Below are 19,536 nucleotides of genomic sequence, written 5' to 3'. Positions count from 1 at the left end.
TTTGAATTTTATTGTAAATTGAAAAATTATAATTATAAATATTTATGGGGTGCAGAGAAATGTGATACAAAATTTTAAAAGGCATTAGATAAGGAATTAGAGTACTTTTCGTGAGGCCGAACCTGAAACTTATTAGTTGGCATGCTCATAAAGGCCGCTACTGGAGAAACCACCTAAAATGACTTGCTTAATAGAGGAACCCATAATTTCACCTGTGTTCAGAGGTTCGGTGTGTCCAAATGGATAGCATTCATCTGATTAACAGTTACATAAAGTATTTTCATCTTCCTTGTCTGCCATGCTTAGTGGATGGCTTAAGAGTTGTTATAGGGGCTGGGGTTTGGGCTCAGCAGTAGAGTGCTCGCCTCACAAGTGTGAGGCCCTGGGTTCGATCCTCAGCACCACATAAAAATAAATACTTGAAATAGAGGTATTGTGTCCAACTACAACTAAAAATAAATAAATATTAACAAAAGAGTTGTAAATGGTAAAATACGGGGATAGGAAAAAAGAATAGTCTGTCTTTTTACTCTTTTATAGGAGTGTGAACAAATTCTGAGAAGGCCTTTAATTCAATTTATTTCATTATCTCATTGGTCAGAATATCACATGATCATTTTTAAAGTGGTCACTGTTGAAAAAATAAATTGACATAATTGCTTATTCTCACTTCAACCTGCTGTGGGGTAGATCGTATTGAAATTTGAGCTTAATATAGGGTCAAATTTCAGGAGACCCCATTAGAAAAGAACATATAAGCTAAAATATACTAACAGAGAAAGTCTTAATTAAGTAGGTTTAAAACATGAAAGGTAATTATAACTGAACACTTGAGTGTCTCAAGAATAAGGAGACAATGGAACATACTTCTCTAAAAGCAGCCAGATGGAACACAAGGGGAGACAGAAAGCTGGAGTGGCATGACTTCAGGTCCTGCCTTATAAGTGTGGTATGCTAAAGGTGTTCATAGAGGGTATACAAAGACCTACATTGACTTTGTTACTAATTATACTGTGATCAAAGCAAACCACTTAATATCTATTGGTCACATTTTCTTTCAATAAAATGATGGCATTACTTTCCAGATTTCTTTATGTGACAAATTTCCTTCTTTAAAATAAGTGAGGAAATTTGATACTTTATGTAATTTGTCATTAACAAATAGCAATTTTTATGGACATTTTTATTCATGTCTCATAGAAAATGTAATAATAAATACTTAAAGGGAAGGCTTACAATATCTTCATAGATTCAGACTTACAAGGTTTCTGTAGCTGAGGTTAATTTTACTTGAAAAATATTAATATGGAAGTTTTGAATGAATTGTGCTCCAGATACTCCTCCAAGAACTTTGCTTATTATATCAACTATATGAAATAGTTCTCTATTATAGGAAGTAATTTATTATCATTGTTGATTAGAGATAAGAAAATCAAAGTTCATGTTGGTTGAATAATTTGCCAAATATGATAATCAATGGCAAAAGTTGGATTCAGTATAGTCTTAATTATTATATAGCTCATGTTCCCCTGTTTTTTTTTGTGAGTGTGGTGTACTCTTCTTATACTTTTATATATCTAATAATTTTGTAAAAAAATCTTTTGGAATGCTAAACATTCTATTTAGTAACATACAGACTCATCTTGTCTTTTTTTATATCAACATTTATATTCTATCCAGGCAAACATTATTCTAACTGTTTGATAATTAATAAGGAATATTGATGGTTGTAAGAAAAAAACAAAAGATAATTTTTAAACCTGATTCAGTTTAACGAAAAGAAGAAAAAAGTTAACTCAATGCACTGAATCTATTGGACAATAAGAGTGTGGATAGATTGATCTTGGAAAACAGATATAGGTGATCCCAGGAATGAGGAGTAGAAGCTTCCTGGATTAATTTTTACCTTATTTTCTATTGGGCAAGTCTCAAATATCTCCTCTTGTTTTTTTTCTGATCCATGTTATTTTCAATTTAATATAGAGAAATATGGAGATACGAAAGGGGTATAACATTGCCAAAGTAGGCAATATTATTGTGGACTTTAGAGACTATAGGATTCTTCATACACAGGACTATCTGTTAATCTTCATGTGATTCCTCATCACCCAGTTCAGTGCCTGGCCCATAGCAGATGGATAAGAAATACTTGCTGAGATAAACCATATTTTCCTAAAATTAGTGGATCACATCTAACTGCTTAGGTAGGCTATTGTGTTAGTCAACTTTTCATGGTTATGTCTAAAATATCTGACAGGAACAATTTAGAGAATGAATGAATTATTTTGTCTCGTGGTTTCAGATAGTTCAGTTTATGATCTGCCAGCTCTATTGTTCTCAACCTAAGAAGAGGCAGAACATCATGGTGGAAAGAAATAGTGGAGAAAAGTAGCTCAGCTTATGGTATCTGGAAATGAGAGAGAGGGAGAGAGGGGAAAGGGTGCCAAGGACAAGATAAACCCTCACAGGGCACATTCCCAATGACCTGCTTCCATCAAAGAGGTCCCATGTTCCAGCAATTCATTTGGCTATCTTTGAATTAACCCATCAAGAGAATTAACGCATTGATGAAAATTCATAGTTCACAATCTAATCATTGCCCAATAGACCCACCTATGAACTTTGCTGCCTTGGTAATGCTTCCAATATATGACAATGCTTTCAATATATGCTTTTAGGGGACATTACAGACATTATAGAACCAAACCATAACAGCTGTGTATTAAAATTAGAAATTGTGAAAAAGGTATGTTATGACTGTTGTGATTAAACAGAAACAAGTTAGCTGCCAACTCAGCATTCAGTAAGTCCATAGCAAGTAAATATTATATATGGGGTCTGGATTTGGACTGATGCCTGCATAGATCAGAAAAAGACAATCTGAAAATCACCACAGTGGAAGGATCAAAGGTCTAAGATATTCATAACAGGTTAAAGTCCATGTATGAGTCAGTAGTTGTGTTAAAGGGAGATGTAAGATTATAAGGGTAAGTGAGACATTCCACAATTTGAGTCTGGAAACCAAACTCATGTTATGCCTTGAGTATGAAAATAGTGAGAGAAAAGAGAGTGTGACCCAGGATTGACATATAGCTAGGCTATCCTCTTCTCCCTGGGACAATGATCTCTTTTGGAAAATGTCTTAGATTCCTTCTTCTAGGACACTGGGAAATGAATTCAGAGGCTCTCACCACTGAGCCACATCCCCAGTCCTATTTTGTGTTTTATTTAGAGAGAGGGTCTTACTGAGATGCTTAGCACCTTGCTGTTGCTGAGGCTGGCTTTAAACTCCAGATTCTCCTGCCTCAGCCTCCAGTGGGGATTCCAAGGCATGTACCACTACATCTGGCAAAGACACACTTTTATCAAACTGTGTGAAGTGATTCATGTAGAACCACGTGTGAGGTGAAGTTCTTAGTGCCCAGCCAATAGTTCATTTTTCCTTCAGATTTCATTTATAACACACAAATTCAAGTTGGGTGTGGTGGCACAAGCCTGTTGCTGTGACCAAAAGACCTGACAAGAACAATCGGAGGAGGAAAAGTATATTTGGGGGCTCACAGTTTTAGAGGTCTTAGTCCATAGATAGCCAACTTTACTCCATTCATCAGGGCTCCAGGTGAGTCAGAACATCAAGGCAGAAGAGTATGGCGGAGGAAAGCAGCCTCTGACATGGTGGCAAGGAAGCAGAGGAATCAGAGAGACAGAATCCACTCACTAGATACAAAATATATACCCCAAAGGCACATCCCCAATGACCCACCTCCTCCAGCCACACCCAACCCACCTTTAGTTACCACCCAGTTAATCCCTACCAGGGAGTTAATGCACAGATTAGGTTAAGGTTCTCATAACACAATCATTTCACCTCTAAACCTTCTTGCATTGTCTCACATATGAACTGTTGAGTGATGCCATACACTCACCTGTAATCCCAGCTACTAAGAAAACTGAGGCAGGAGAATCAAATTTAAGGCCACTTTGGGCAATGTAGCAAGACTTTCTCAAACTAAAAATAAAAATTCCTGGAGGTGTAGCTTACTGGGAGAGCACTTGCTTATCATTTGTGAGGTCCTGGATTCAATCCCCAGCACTGGAAAAAAAAGGAAAAGAAAGAAAGAAACACAAGTCCAAAGATAAAATTGTCAAGAATTCCAAGACAATGATCAGAGAGAATTAAAACTCCAGTGTGAAGTACTCCTCTGGGTTTGGAGCCCTGTGGGACTGTGTTTGCAGCACGCCCAGGAGGCCAGCTTTGTAACTTCTCCCAGAGTAGACCTTGGCTCAGTAGTCAGAGGACAGAAGGAAATGTTATTTGTGACATGGATACCTACAGAACTGCCCCATGAACATGCCTGATGTTCATCTGAGGACTCTCAAAATATTTGTGAAGATTTTGGTGTCTCAAGAATGGATTTTCCAAAGACTAGTTAATTATTTGTTTTCTTTGCAGTTGGCAGCTTACCCAGTGAATCCAAAATTAGGTTTGGAAACAAAAAGTGAAGCAAAGACCTGAATTTACTTATTTGAAAAACTGAATAATGAAAGAAGTCCACTTATTAATAATTAAAGATATTTGTTATAGCAGGATATATCTGATGCTTCACAGAGTTTGGTAAATTTATTTTTTGCCTGATCATTTTCCTCTTAAATATTTTGAAATTTAAAAATGACAAGAAAATTTAGGGTGGAGTTTAGACATTCATGTTATATTTTAAACACTTCTATTTATATTGCTATGATTATTATTATTGTTATTTTAATAAAATAAAAGAAAAGGTAGAGAAAGAACAGTAAGTTTAATTTTTTTTAAATCATTAACTTTTACTTCATTTCAGAGAACAATTGTTTTCAAAATTTAGCTGCTTTTTGTCCCATGCTTTAAGTATATGCCTGTGTATTTGTTTTCTTTTATCTCCTTCAATAATTCCATTAGTTCTTTCAACTAAGGCAGAGAGGTTTCCATGTCTCTAAGTGATTATGGACTAACTATCCTTCCTTTCCATTTCATTTAAATTTTAATTGTGAAACTAATGATCTCTTACTAAAGAGAGTTTTCCAATAATTTCTAAAATTTCTTTCCAATCAAATTAAAAATTGTTTTATTATTGTTTTTATATGTTATTATGCTAATGCTTATTTAAACTAAATAGATATGTCAAATTAAAGGATCAAGCTGAAGTTACAATGAAAAGAAGAAAAATATCAGTATTTGTTTTCTTCTAAAATAAAATTTTAAAGGGAATAATGAGTAACAAATGCTTATTATGTTGCTATTCCTAACAGTCAGCAGCTTGATGGATTATTTGTATTTTGAAATTAATAGAGTACCTAAAATTTTGTATGTTACCCTTTTCTAAAAATATTAATTCACAAATTATTTAAAACATGTAAGTATATACATGTATATTATATATGTATAATATATACTTAAAAATCTTATAGAATAAGAAAAAAGTAAAAAGAAAAGTTAGAGGAGAGAATATTTTATATTGGTATGTATACATTTTATATTTCTGTAAAACTAAGTGCCACAATCTTAGCAGATGGAAACACAATCTGCTTTTCTTGCTCAGGTGCTTAGATCAGAAATCCATGCATGGTTTGACTGGATGGTTCTTCTTTTTTTGTTGTTGTTGTTTAGTATTTATTTATTTAATTTTAGTTGTAGTTGAATACAATACCGTTATTTTTTATTTATTTATTTTTATGTGGTGCTAAGGAATGAACCCATGGCCTCACACATGCTAGTCAAGAGTTCTATCTCTGAGTCACAACCCCAGCCCTGAATCTTATGTTTAATATCCAGTAAGGCTGACTTTCAGTTGTTAAACGGTATGTTCTCATCTGGACCTCTCAGTCCTCCTCCCAGCTCAGGCAGACATTGCAGACAATTTCCTTGCTGTGTACAAATAAGATTTCTACTTCCTGAATATATATCAGTTATGGGCCCTTACCAGGTGCTTCAGACACCCCATCTTTGCCATGGGGCCCTCTTCATCAGCAACTGAAAATTTTCCTTGTGTCAAATTTCTCTTACGCGTCACATGTCTGATTTAGAAGGTCCTGGTCCCTTTAAAGAAACACTCCTGATAAAGTCAAGACTGCCCAGGATGGCTGTGTTTTATAAGGTGAGATATTTTGGTATCCTTTTCATCTCTGCAAAGTTCTCTTCACAGCTGCATCTACTTTACTGTTTGGTAGAAGGCAAGTTACAACAGGGAGAAGGGATTTTAGAGTTATTTTAAAATTCTTCCTATCATAAGGACTCAGGAAATATTATGCACACATTTTACATATTTTAAGGCCTTTTTTATTCTGGTCCTAATCTATTTTTTTTCTTACTTATCACTAATTCCTTATGCAAATCAACTATATCCAAATTAGTTTATTGTCTACTTAATAAGCCCATCTTTCAAAAATCCTTTTCCTTCCTACATACCATTTAAATGTCAGAAAGAATGTGTTTACTTTTTTTCTTTGTCTTGGTCTTTCCTTTTTTTTCTTTTTCTTGATGCTTAATTTCAGATTCTATAACCTCCCCAAAATTCCCATTAACATTTCCACTTGAAATTATTGTTTTTCTATTTTATTGATCTATATGAAGCACCCACTTTTAGTTTGAATTGAAGTATTTTTCTACAATATAGAAATTAGAGGACCTTCACATGCTACAGACTAAGCCACCCCGATTCCAAGTAGTGTTACTGAACTACAGAAAAGTTCAATAAAGGATTAAGTGGACTCAAGTTAGTTAAGAAAGACATTAGAACAGCTTCTTGTTCTAAGATTTTCCTTCTGATTCAGAAATGCCTTGATTTTTTAATATTTAATTACAACTATTTACTGATCAGTTCAGTGCTTATATCTTAATTACCAAACAAAAGAGTAGCAATTATGCATCTGATTAAATGCACAGAAGACGAATTTGGGGTTTAGTGGGTTTCTTGTTTGCTTCTTTGTCTCTGGAATGAACAGCTCACAAGTAAGTTTCTCTGGTGATGGAAGCCATTATAAAATAGTGAGGGAATTTGATCTAAGTTTACATCCTTGTCCTACATGCTGTATGTCAAGTGATATAACATGTTTGAGATCATTTCATTTGTAAGATACTAAAAGTATCAGAAAGGGTTATTGTAAAAATGCATGTGATATTCCAAAGTGTGCAGAACAAGTACATAATCATAATTTGTTTTCCTTTTCTCTCCTCCTTTTCTCACCATTCCCTCAAATTTTAAGTGGAATGCACTTTACATTGATATTTAAATTCTATGTGGTAGTACAAAATTTACATGTCACCCTGCTCCAAGTACCATTTAAATAAAACATTTTAAATCCTGATTTGAAAGATGGACTACAAAGTTAACAGAGAAGTCTTCTATAAATCCCCTAAAATATATTATCTGTTTGAAAGACTAATATACTAAACAAAACAATATACAACAAACAAAGGACCCAAAATCAGGTACAAAGTTTGGTCAAAGATAGAAAATATTGTTCTAGTAGGTTTATATTACAAGATGGCTAATATTGGCAATATTCACTTAGGGAAAAGACAAGGGAGAACACGCTGACATAGAACATGCTTTACACTAAGCATATTTCAGCACTTCAGTTGTTATAGGGATGCTGGTCTTCTGAGCACAGATATGCCTCTCCCCACAATAGTTTATTTTTCTTGTAATTTTATACAGTTTAAAATATGATATAGAGAATCAGACTTTGTGTGCTTGGTCAATGTGAATCTATCCCCTCAAAAAACAGATCTCTCTCTCTCTCTCTCTCTCTCTCTCTCTCTCTCTCTCTCTCCCTTTATTTTAAGGAATTCAGATACTTTATATTGCAGAACTCATCCTCTAACTCTTTCACAGATTGCTTTCTATAAACAAATAAAAGCTTACTGATGGAAGAGAAGAGTGAGGGAGTGTGAATGATGGAAAAAGATTTTTTTTTAATTCTAACTTGTGGTAAGTCAGAACACTCAACTGAAGTTATATGCTTTTTATAAAGGAAGAATGAAACACTTCATTATCCATGCTTAGAGCAGTTTTGAAAAGCCAGACACTATATTTTAAAATGTAAGTATTTTAAAGATAAAAGTTTTTGTAATAGGTATTCTTAAAAAATGCTTAATTATTAAAGTTCTAGCAAGATAACTAGAGTTATGCACTAATTTTTCCTGAAAGAGGAAATAATCTATTAGCCCTTTATAAGAGAAAAGAGAGCTATTGAGGAAAACTTAATCATTTATTTGAAAGGAATTATATATATTTACACCCACATAACATGGTAAACAAGAGTAATAAGATTAAGAACAAAAGTAGGGTGAAAATAATTGTGAAGAAGTTCTGTCAAATGTCCTTTTAAAGAAACCCATATATACAACTGAGGAGCAATCTATGTAAAACTATTAATAATGTTTAAAAGTATGTATTCTAGTCAAGAAAATATATTAAATGGATATTAAATATCAGAAAATATGCTAATATATGTTGATAGAAAGTGAATAAAACATGCTCAGTATTCTGGCAGTTCACAATGGAGTTAAAATGTATATGATGACAAAGTTTGCATTTCATGGTTTTAAGGTAAAATAATGTAAGATGGTAATATCAAGGTCAGTGTACTGGGAGATGAATAAGGAAGACTGAATACTAAAAAAAAATATGGGAAAGTCAAGCAAAGATTCACAAAATATTAAAACCATATCTAAAATTTGAAATATAACTTGGAGATCACAGCACAGATTCTTCAAGAAGGACAGGTTACCTGGGATAGTAACTGACTACAACACCTGTTATCCCCTCAGGAGCCAATCCTGGTCCAAGTGGCCTGCTGGTACTGTTTTCCTGTTGGTCTGACCACTCCATGTGCATCCTTCTTGAGTTTGATGCCTCAAACAGTATAACCTTCCTTAATCAAGGCATATAATTCTTTATACTATTTTAAGTTTTTACACTATATTATCCTAAATTTTTATCATGTGTCTTAGTAGTAATGCTTAGTTACTTCAAGGGGGCAATTTATCTAGTTGTAATTCCTGAATTCACAGAATTCCCCAAAAGATGAAATATATTTAAAAATAAAGATTATTTTATGAATTAACAACTGATGTAAAAATAATTAAACATGGAAGGTTTCTCCATTCTTGCTCCCATTATCCCATATTTTGCAGAACTTACATTGATTTTCAATTTTTGAGATGCCATCTATGCCCAAAGGGCAAACTCTGGATCCTTGATGAATCTGAGTTCTTTAAAAGTATTAACTCTAATTGGCAAATAGATTGACAATTCCATATGCATATGACCTAGAATCAAATACAATTGCTTGTGTGTCACTTGTATGTTACAAAATTGAGGTTGTATATATTTAGTGGAAATATTTGAAGTAAATTTTATTTACCTTTCCTTGTATGGCTTGGTTTCTCTATGTACTCACCTTTTCTATAAGAATTATAGAGTTTATAGTTCATTTATCTATGTCCATCTTCCATGAAATTTAGTGTAGAGATTTGTATAACTTTGTTGGTATTTCCTAGTATTCTACTATTTATTTAAAAAACAATTAAATAAGATATTTGAAACACAACTGCTCTCCTTATATAAATCTATTGAAATGTGTTTTTCCAAACTTAGTACCACATTTATTTTCAAGTGTTTTCTTCTTTGGAAAGATGATAAAATTTTAAAGTTAAAATTGTACATGCAGAATATATTTCTGAGAAAGTTTTCCCAAGGAAATTAAACTAAACTAGAAAGCACGGAGAAGTCAATAGTTTCATATCCCCTTCCCCAAAACAAGGCTATTAATATGAAATTTAATATTTATTTGGTGCTCATTTTGTGTCAGTGAGTTTTCTAAGGATTTTATATTAGCACACATATGCGGTGTTTGTATCTCTTTTTCGCAGAAGAGACAACACAGGAGTGGATAATTAATGAACTGGTTGGGTTGCACAGCTAGTAACAAGCAGGGTTCCTCAGAAGTCAGGCAGTTCAAGTCCAGGTTCCAGTTCCTAATTATTGGGCTGCCTTAGCTCTTGTGTATAAACAGACACATTTGTGTTGAAAAGGTACATTATCTACAATTTCAACCTTGAACCATGAAATGGCCATGTTTAGAGAATCAAAAAAAACACTACTAAAGTGATTGCTATTAGCAGAACTTTATTTTACATCCTGGAAGTGGTGAAAAGGGTCATTCTGTGCAAAAAAAACAGATCATGAAAATCTTTCAGTGTGACTCTTGACTTAGACTTGGGGAAGGACTGTACTACTTACATTGATAAATAATAATTATGAACATGGTACAGGTCAATACACATGTTAAATAAGATGCTATCTGCACCTAATTAGTTCTGGGAAGGCAGTTTTCAAAGTCCTCTTCTCCAGCCCTAGAACCTGTGGGGCCAAATGAAACTATTTCCAGCAGATTGTGCTGGCAAACAGAGTGTACAACATTAGTTTTGTATGTATTGTGCTTAAAATAAATAATTTTAATGAAAAAGCAATAATTTGTTTTTTCTTTGTAATTAATTAAATATTTATAAATTTCTTCCCTCTGCTAATTTTGTTTATTGTTTCTCAAATCTATATTTTTCAAGCATCTGTCTAGATATTTAATTATGTCAAGGCAACACTTGACACCTTTGAGAAAAAGACTTTTATATGATTTCAAATAAACAGTATTATGTACTGAAATGACACAGGACTTGGAGGATATAATCCCACTCTATGGTTTATTAACTAGTAGACTTGAATATGTTTCCTCACTTTTCTATACTTTAGTTTTTCATCAGTAAAAATGGGATTAATAACAATCATTTTAAATTTTTTTCAAAAAGGAAATATAATTTAAATCTGCTATAGCTTAATCAATTAAAATGTCAATCCATATTTCTAAGAACAATTATTTTCACTTTTACAAAATTTCTACTATTTGTACCTCATGAGTCATGTGCAAAGGATTTTCAGACCAACAGGCAAATGTAAATCTAACAATCATTTATCCTAGCCTATTTTATCCTCAGATAGTATTTGAATATAATGTTAAAATCACCCCCTCTCTCCAATTTTCATTTATGGATCCACTTTCTGCCGATTTGAGTTCAAACAAAACAAATCCAATCATTCCTAATGATGTCTAAGATGCCTTAGATGTTAATGTTTCAAGTAGAAATTATAAGAACTTAGATGTAAATTTTATTTCAATAGTAAAATATTTTACAATATGTAAAAATAATGAAAGTCCACACTTTCTTCAATAAAAGCACGTAGTACATTTTATTGACACTCACCACTAATGAATATCACTGATGGTTATTTTTTGAGATCAAGTACTTCACAATACACAGGTGAGAAGACTGACTTGGAGAGATTTAGTTTATAATAAGTAAAAGAGCAGAACTAAATCAGAAAGGAGGTTTATGTGATGAATCATACACATTTTCTTTTTCCCTCACATCTTTACACTTTAAGTGAAATTGCAGCTTACAATCTATAAGAAAGTGTTAACTTGCTAAAGGAGTTGGGTTTTGTCTTTTTTTATTCCAGTTAAAAAGTTCTAGTATTTTCTTAGGTAGAATATAGAGATCTATTTAGAAATTCAAATTCTTCTTTTTCCCACATGTACATTTGTTTATTTATTTTCATGACTGAAAGAAAGTTACATGCCACGTTGCTCCTGTTGTTAAGATCTTGTAAATAGCCAAGATGGTTTTAGGAACAAAAGATTCAATCACAAAACATCATCAGGATCATCTGGATCCAGGGGCTCCTGTGGGACCATCAGCAGGCAGCTGTGTCAGTTTCTCAGCTCTGCTTCTGGTTCTGCTGCATCAAACAGGCAGGGGAACGTAGCAGTGACACAAGATTGTGGATATCAATGGCTCCAGTTGTTTACTCTGTCCTTTCAGTAAGGCAAAAAATATGTCATTTTATGAGAATTGTTAGATGACTTCCCAAAGGAGTGACATGTGGCTCTTGGCAGACAGTTTTGTCCTGGACAGGGTTAATACTGGCCAAGGGGATGAAATGCCCTTTGGGTGATTTACCTATTCTGAGGTCAGGGATTGAATAGATTTCACACAATTTATCTGACCTAACAATGAATTAGAATGTGTGTTTCCTCGAGGAATATCACATCTTTAAATGTGAAGAAACTAAAATAAGGCAAGTAGGAAAAGTGTCCATTATATCTTCCTTTCTCCTGTCTTTGGTAAGAACATGGTACATGGACAACCTATAAAACTTGCTTAAAGTCACCTCACTAGAATTGCTGCAGCCGTCTCCTGTGTCTAACCTCCTTGCTCTTTAGTGCAACACTAAACTGCTAACTTTTGCTGAGGATCCTATCTTTTGTATGCATTGTGCTTAAAATAAATAAATTTAATGAAAAAGCAATAATTTGGTTTTTTTCTTTGTAATTAATTAAATAGTTATAAATTTCTTCCCTCTGCTAATAATTGTTTCTCAAATCTATATTTTCCCAGCATCTGTCTGGATATTTAATTATGTCAATGCAACACTTGCCACCTTTGAGAAAAAGACTTAGCTTTGAAAAAGATTAGCTTTTTCTACTGTAGAGACACAAGGAAAATGTGAATAAAGACAATGAATAAGGAAACTTCTACGTGTAAGTACACTTTAGTAGCTAGCAAGAAAAAGGTCATTCCCAAAGCAATGTATAAAGAAAAGCCAAGTTGTATTAATTTTTTTTAAACTAAAAGTGAAGAGATCAAGATGAATGAAAATAGCAGAGTGGAAACAGCCCTTCTTAGGTAAGCATGAGGTTGTCAGAGCTATTATGTTCCTGGGGTCATGCGTTCGTAGGCTATGGGTCAGGCTTCATCTAGGTGGGTATTATAGATTGGATGTAGTTTATAAATTTATGATGGCCATGTGAGCTGATAAGTTAGATTGGAATCTAGAGAAATTTCAGAACTGTTTCTGTTTCTGACATATCGTAAGTGCTTAGCCGAAGATGTGAAATCTAGACAATTATACTGGGGATCCAACGTGGGTTCTCTCAGCCAGCTGGAACCCTGTCCCCACAAAAGCCAGTGTGGACATCACTCTTGTCCCTTGTAAGACTTTAATCAAGTACCATCAAATTAAGGTGTTCCTAATCACCATCATAAAAATGGGACCCACCTAATATTATATCCTATTTCTTGTGCTCTGTATTTTCTTCACAAAACCAACTACTACCACCCACTACCACAATTTACTTATGTATTTGATTATTGTTTTTCTACCATTACTAGAATATGATTGAAATAATAGTATATTATTTTTTTGGACTTCTTTGTCCATTATTCTATTTTAATCTCACAGAACATGGACTGGTACATAGAATATGCTCTATAAAAATAGGTGAATAACTAAATTTGAGTAAGATTGTTCTTTTAGCAAACTTTTCTAATATGACCTAGCATTTTCTTTATTGGAAAATGTCTTTATTCATGAGCAACTCAAAGAATTCAAAGAGTATTGGAATTATTTTATGTGATAGTTAAAATATAATTTAAATAAAACTTTTAGATCTTTTGCATAATGCACCATTGGGAAGAAAGCATGCACTGTTTTTCCAGTCACATATCAAACATACACAGAATTAATTTATAGATTGTAGCAGGAAGCCAGATATGTCTGTATTTAAAATTACTGCTCCTTTTATCGAATCTTACAAACAGAGTTATACTAGGAAGGAAATGGAAAGAACATCTGATACCTGTTATTAGATACTCATTTAACAATTCTGGGAAATAGCAGTGCTCATTCATATTTTCTGCTGGTATCCTGAAAGTGGTCCTGCCTGACAAAGCAGCCATGGGGAGACCTATTTTGATCAAGTCTGTTGCTTTTCCTTTCAAAGTGAGCCAGATAATGCACCTGTGTAACTTTATTTCTTAATGGGATCAGCAGGATCCCACTGAAACTGAGCGTAATGTGGTAGTAAGTTGAAGTTTCCATGAAAGCAGTCCTAATTCTTTTGCAAAAGGAGAAAATATATAATGCACAACTTTCTATTCCCCAAATTTAGTAAACTGAGAAAATCTTTGAGCAATCTTCTGCCCTTGTATTAGATTGGCCACACTATTTAAGAGGAAAACCACATAACCTTAGGTATAAAAATGAAATCTTCCGATAAAAGCCCCTAATTATTTTATAGTAAGGACTAATTTGAGTGAGGATCTTGATGTTAAGACACCAGAAATGTTATTAAGGTCTACACTTCAGTCAAAGTATGGAGACATTTTACCTAGGATTAAAGTTTACCTTCTTTTAAGCACGAAGCTCAATTTAAGACACATTGCATCTTTTAGATACTATTAAACCTGACCCCTATTTTGAGTAAAATGCTAACTTTCTTAAAAAAAAATTTCAATATTTTTTTATTTATCACATTTTATTTTATTTCTTGGTACATTTTTTAAAAATCAGCATGTATTATAATTGAGAGTAGGAACTTTATCTTTTTGACAAATTACTTTTAATTCACACTAAAGCAAAATGAATCAATTCTTTAAAAATCATAGGATGTCTTTGTGCAAAGGAGTATAAAATGAGGGAAGGAAGAGAATGAAAGGAAGAAGAATCCTACAACTTGTCTTGAAAACAGGTAAACATAACTTTTGAGATGAAATTTTATTTCATAGTCCTCCTTGGTGAGAGATAGCCAAGGGCACCTGAGTCCTGGAAAATCTGTAAAACAATAAATGTCACAGAGAGTAGTAAGGTGGACTTTGCACATTAGCTTCCTAAGCTATTCCAAAGGAAATAGCACAGTTTCTAAATTTCAGTCACACATGGCATTATTGAAAGTTGTACAGAGTGTAAAATAAGTGATATACCAGCCTTTTGTTGTTGTTGTTGTTGCTCATTTTATAGAGAGAAACTGTTTTTGTCAACTTACAAAAGAAAACATATTCACTATAGAATTAAAAAAGATAATTAAGCATAATGAGGCATATCAAAATCATACGTCATCTTGTTACCTGCATATAATCATATATCCATTAGGAGTGTTTGTTTTAAGGTGATAAAAATATGATATGAATAAGCATAAGCATAGAAAAATAAATTTAATTAAAGATAATATAGGTTTTGCAGAAACAAAATCACAAGCCGCTGGATATCAGAAAGAGAAAGAGCCAAACTTTCAAATTCAATGGGGGCTCTCTTATCTCTCCTCATTTCCACAGGTGGCTTCAGCCTGCATCTCATCCTATAAGGGAACCACATCTTCTGAGATTCACATGAATGGGAACAACTTATTGTTTTTAGTTCTAACCATCAGAAAAAGAATGTCGTCATCAATTCCAGTGGTGCCATGGAGTGTGGTTAGATGATCATAGATTTCAAATGCATACCCTAAGGAAACACTGCATCCAATTAAGTGTCACAGTATTAAGTAGGAGATGGTGACAGTAACTCTACACATGGAGAAAAATAATTAGAAAAAGGGTACAAGAGAAAAACATGTGACCTCTGCAAATTCTCTTGACATTTTAAAATAATACTATCTATTTTGGGGGGCAACATCTCTTTTTAATACAAATTCAAAATTGACCTATTTGATAATAAGGGAAATTGACATGATTGTATAAGGGAGGAAGTCTGATTGGTTCATGCCCTCAAATTTTCCAAGACATAAATGTTTTGTTTACAATCAAAGACATAACAATATAGAGAGAAATTACAAAAAGAGTTGAAATAATATAGAACTTTCTTCCTTTTGAATAATAGAGTTAAGGGGTTTCAAACATACTGCATTTCCATAAGATATCCAAGAAGCTGAAAATGCTAATGAAGAAATTGTAAAGATGCATACCTGGGTTAAAAGTAAAAGTGAATGCACTTTAAGATTTCCATTTCAAAGATGGAAGTTTTTAGGACTGCACAGGATCTAATGGCTATTCTCCTAGGTAAAATGGGCAGAGACATTGTTAAGATTGTCATTGTTTTGCTGGGTTCTTTTGTTACAGAATTTCATAGTATTTAAATAGAATGCCTCTTATTGCTATCTCTCCAGAAGTCCCATTATTTTTAGCATGCATTTTTTTTTACAGTGAACTGTTTTTCAGGAACACATATATGACATTTCAGCTGATAAGCCCATATGTGCAATCCAGCTCTTCTCTCTTCAGGTATGTCACATGCGTGCACACACACACACACATGTACATGCTCCCACACATATCTATACATACATGCATACATCCACATCCATCCATAAATGTCCTTCTAAATACTCTTAAGTTTGTATGCTCATGCTTATATGTAAAGTACATAGGTGAAATTCCTAACCTCTAGTATCAGAATGCATTTGGATAGAAAGTCTTTATAGAGAAAATGACATTTAAAAATAACTCATGAGGATAGGCCCTAATCTGGTATGAAAGGTATCTGTACAAGAAGAGATAATTTAAGATACTGACACACACAGAAGGAAGACAGTGCAGAGACACAGAGAGAAAATGGCTATGTATCAGCCAAAGACAGAGGCTTGAAACAGATCTTTTCCTCATGACCCTCTTAAAGACCCAAACCTGCCTTTATCTTGGACTTTGGAACTCTAGAATTGACAGAAAATAATGTTCTGTTTTTAATCCATTAATTCTGTTGCCTTCTGTTGTTTCAAGATATTGATCAATGCAATATACCTAGCATGTCAATTTATATAAATAATTTAAAATATTGCTTTTATTATATTCTGAATATTTTCCTATTCCTATGATTTAAATTTCAATGACAACATAGTATTCCAACTGTTGAATAAAGTGTTTCAAATTTTTCATTTTTATTAATAATAATGATAAAATAATAAACACGTAAATACCTCTATGCTTACCTTTAAGATTATTTTCTAATAGATTCCTAGAGTGAAGAGGTGTTTGGTTTCAATATTTTTGTATTTTAAAATGCAGACATATTATTTGATAGCCCTAGCAATGCTGTGCCAATTCACACAGTGACCTATTTCCACACGAGAATACTTTCTCCTCCACATTCTTTTAGCTCTGAGCGATTTTATTTTTTTAATTGATATAAATTTGATTTTGATTTTTTTAAGCTTAGAAACTCATTGTATTGTTGTTTACCATTACTTGGTTATTAGCGAAGCTGATATATTTTTGATATTTGGGGGATCAGTTTTTTTATTACAAATTATTTCTGTCTATATTTTTATTTGACCCCCAAAAGGGTGATCAATAGTGATACCCCAAATCTCTCCTACCATGGAATGTTGAATCATGTGGGTTGTGTTGTTTAGAATGACTTTAAGGTTTGGAGACTATATTGACCTCAATATAATGGCTTTGTCATGGGAACAAGTTTGATCCTATTGCAAATTGGGCTTAGAGAATCACTATTTTATAGAGATTTTCATAGATAATCCTTTAGTAAGTTTTCAAGATATGTTTCTTGTTATGACAATAATTATTATCTAATAATAAACAAGCAGATTTATCACCAAAAGTGGCTGGAGACAAAGCTGTTGTTCTTTCCAACATCTCTGTTAGGACTTTCATGGATTTTCAGAAAGAAGGTATAAAGTGTTTATACTTAAATTAGCTTAGACGTGCTTAAGATAGCTGACAAACTTGCTGCCTACTCTCTAGATACTGTGTTGGCTCTTTCTTATGCCAGAACTCACTTTGTCCCTGTTCTTCATAATTTTTTTTTAATTCTTAGATTTCTTCCAATGAGTTCTTAGGATATCCAAATTTAATATCTGTTACTAACAACTTATAATGCTGATTGAAACAATTGGCAGCTGAAGCAGCAATTTTAGACATCAGGGAGCTATTAAATAAGCCAAGCTATAGATGGCTGGCTGTGGCTTAAGACTTTGGACAGCATGAATATTAAGGGAATGAGTCATAGAACTTCTAGGAAATTGCAGGGAGGTTAAAAGGGGAAATGGGGGAACACCAAGGAGAGACATCACCTACTTCACAATTTTGTCCAAGATGACCCTAGACACATAAGCCAAGCAGAAATATTTGAACAAATTGTGCACAGGGGGGCAGAAAAAGCTGGGCAAAGTCAGAAACAGATGGTGCTCTGACATGATCCCCCAACTGGGGTTATGCACCTGAGTTCAACAGTCCACTGGGCAAATGTCCAAATGCCAGGCAGATTCAGCTGTCCTTGATAATTAAGGCTAATTAAGTTGTCTGTTCATGTAAGTCCAATGTTGGAGTATTCAAAAAATATCACAGATAATTCTTATTAAAACCTGGAAACTCATGTAAACTAACTATCGATTCCTTACCACATGAAAATGATAGATTTCCCCTAAGTGTTGGTTTATTTATACTTTAGAGTAAATTTGAATTGAATAAGTATTTAATTTATTGACCTCTAAATGTTCTTAGAAGTTTTGAATTGCAACATATACACAAGCACAGATACTGAAAAAATTAAGGCTCTTTTTTTTTATTTAAAATTTTACTGTGCAAGTTATTTAAAAAAAAATTCTCCAAAGTTGGATATTAGGAATTAAGTTACAGAAACCTATAAGTTACAGAAACCTATAGCCATGGCTTCACTTGACTATGAAGAAAAAAATTATTATTTTTTATAAAAACACCACTGTTTTCTTTTCTTATTTATTTTTGTGTCCTTCCACCATGTCTCAGGATCACATCAAAAGTTTGCATTCATAAAAATGCGATTGAGGTTTGTACATTTCATGCTTTTACAACTATACATGTTTTTAGTTTTTATCTTTTATTCATAGGATAAATTTATTGAACTTATTGTTTTCTACACGAATTAAGTGCAGTAAATATTTGCATTGGGAAAGACAAACTGATTTCCACACAATGTGTTTCATCTTTGTGGGAAATAAAAAAAAAATCATTAAATTGTCTTTATGATGGGATTTATTAGATATAAATTCATCATTTCAAGGGGCACAGGTATTTCTAACTCATATATTTAGGGCATATGAATGTTGATTATAAGAACACAATCTGTATGTGCAGTATGCTGGCTATAAGAAGAGGAAGCTATTTATTTTAAGTATTTGCTTATTTTGTTTTGTCTGAGAAAATAAAAATTGCTTTCATTACTTATTTAAATTATTTAGACCAATTATATTACCCATTAAATAGGGATTGATGTTTACTAGCACATTCAGTGAATGTGCAGGGAATGTTTTTATGTTTACTTATATAACTACACAGCTATCTTCTTTTTTTCTTTCTTTTTTTGCCTTTTATATTTTTTCTCTTCTGAAGAATTTTTAAAACAAGAATTCTATTATAAAAGTGTAAAGCTGTACAAAGAATATCATGCTTACAGAATGTTTGGGCATAATCATGCTTTAGTTAAAACTCCCACACACATACACACACACAAAGTACTATCCTTTAATGTAGCAAACATGTATTTATGCAGTTTTGACCAAATTTATTTGATTTGCAAGAGAGTACTTGCAACTTTTTGATATTTTTGTTCTATCCTTTGATAGAAAGCTGAAGTATTTGAGTTTTTCTTAGCTCTGCATTAACCAACTCTT

Source organism: Callospermophilus lateralis, chromosome 11 (assembly GCF_048772815.1).
Source record: "Callospermophilus lateralis isolate mCalLat2 chromosome 11, mCalLat2.hap1, whole genome shotgun sequence".
In the NCBI taxonomy this organism is placed as follows: Eukaryota; Metazoa; Chordata; class Mammalia; order Rodentia; family Sciuridae; genus Callospermophilus; species Callospermophilus lateralis.
The sequence above is the reverse complement of the archived record's forward strand: the minus strand, read 5'-3'. Positions refer to the sequence as shown.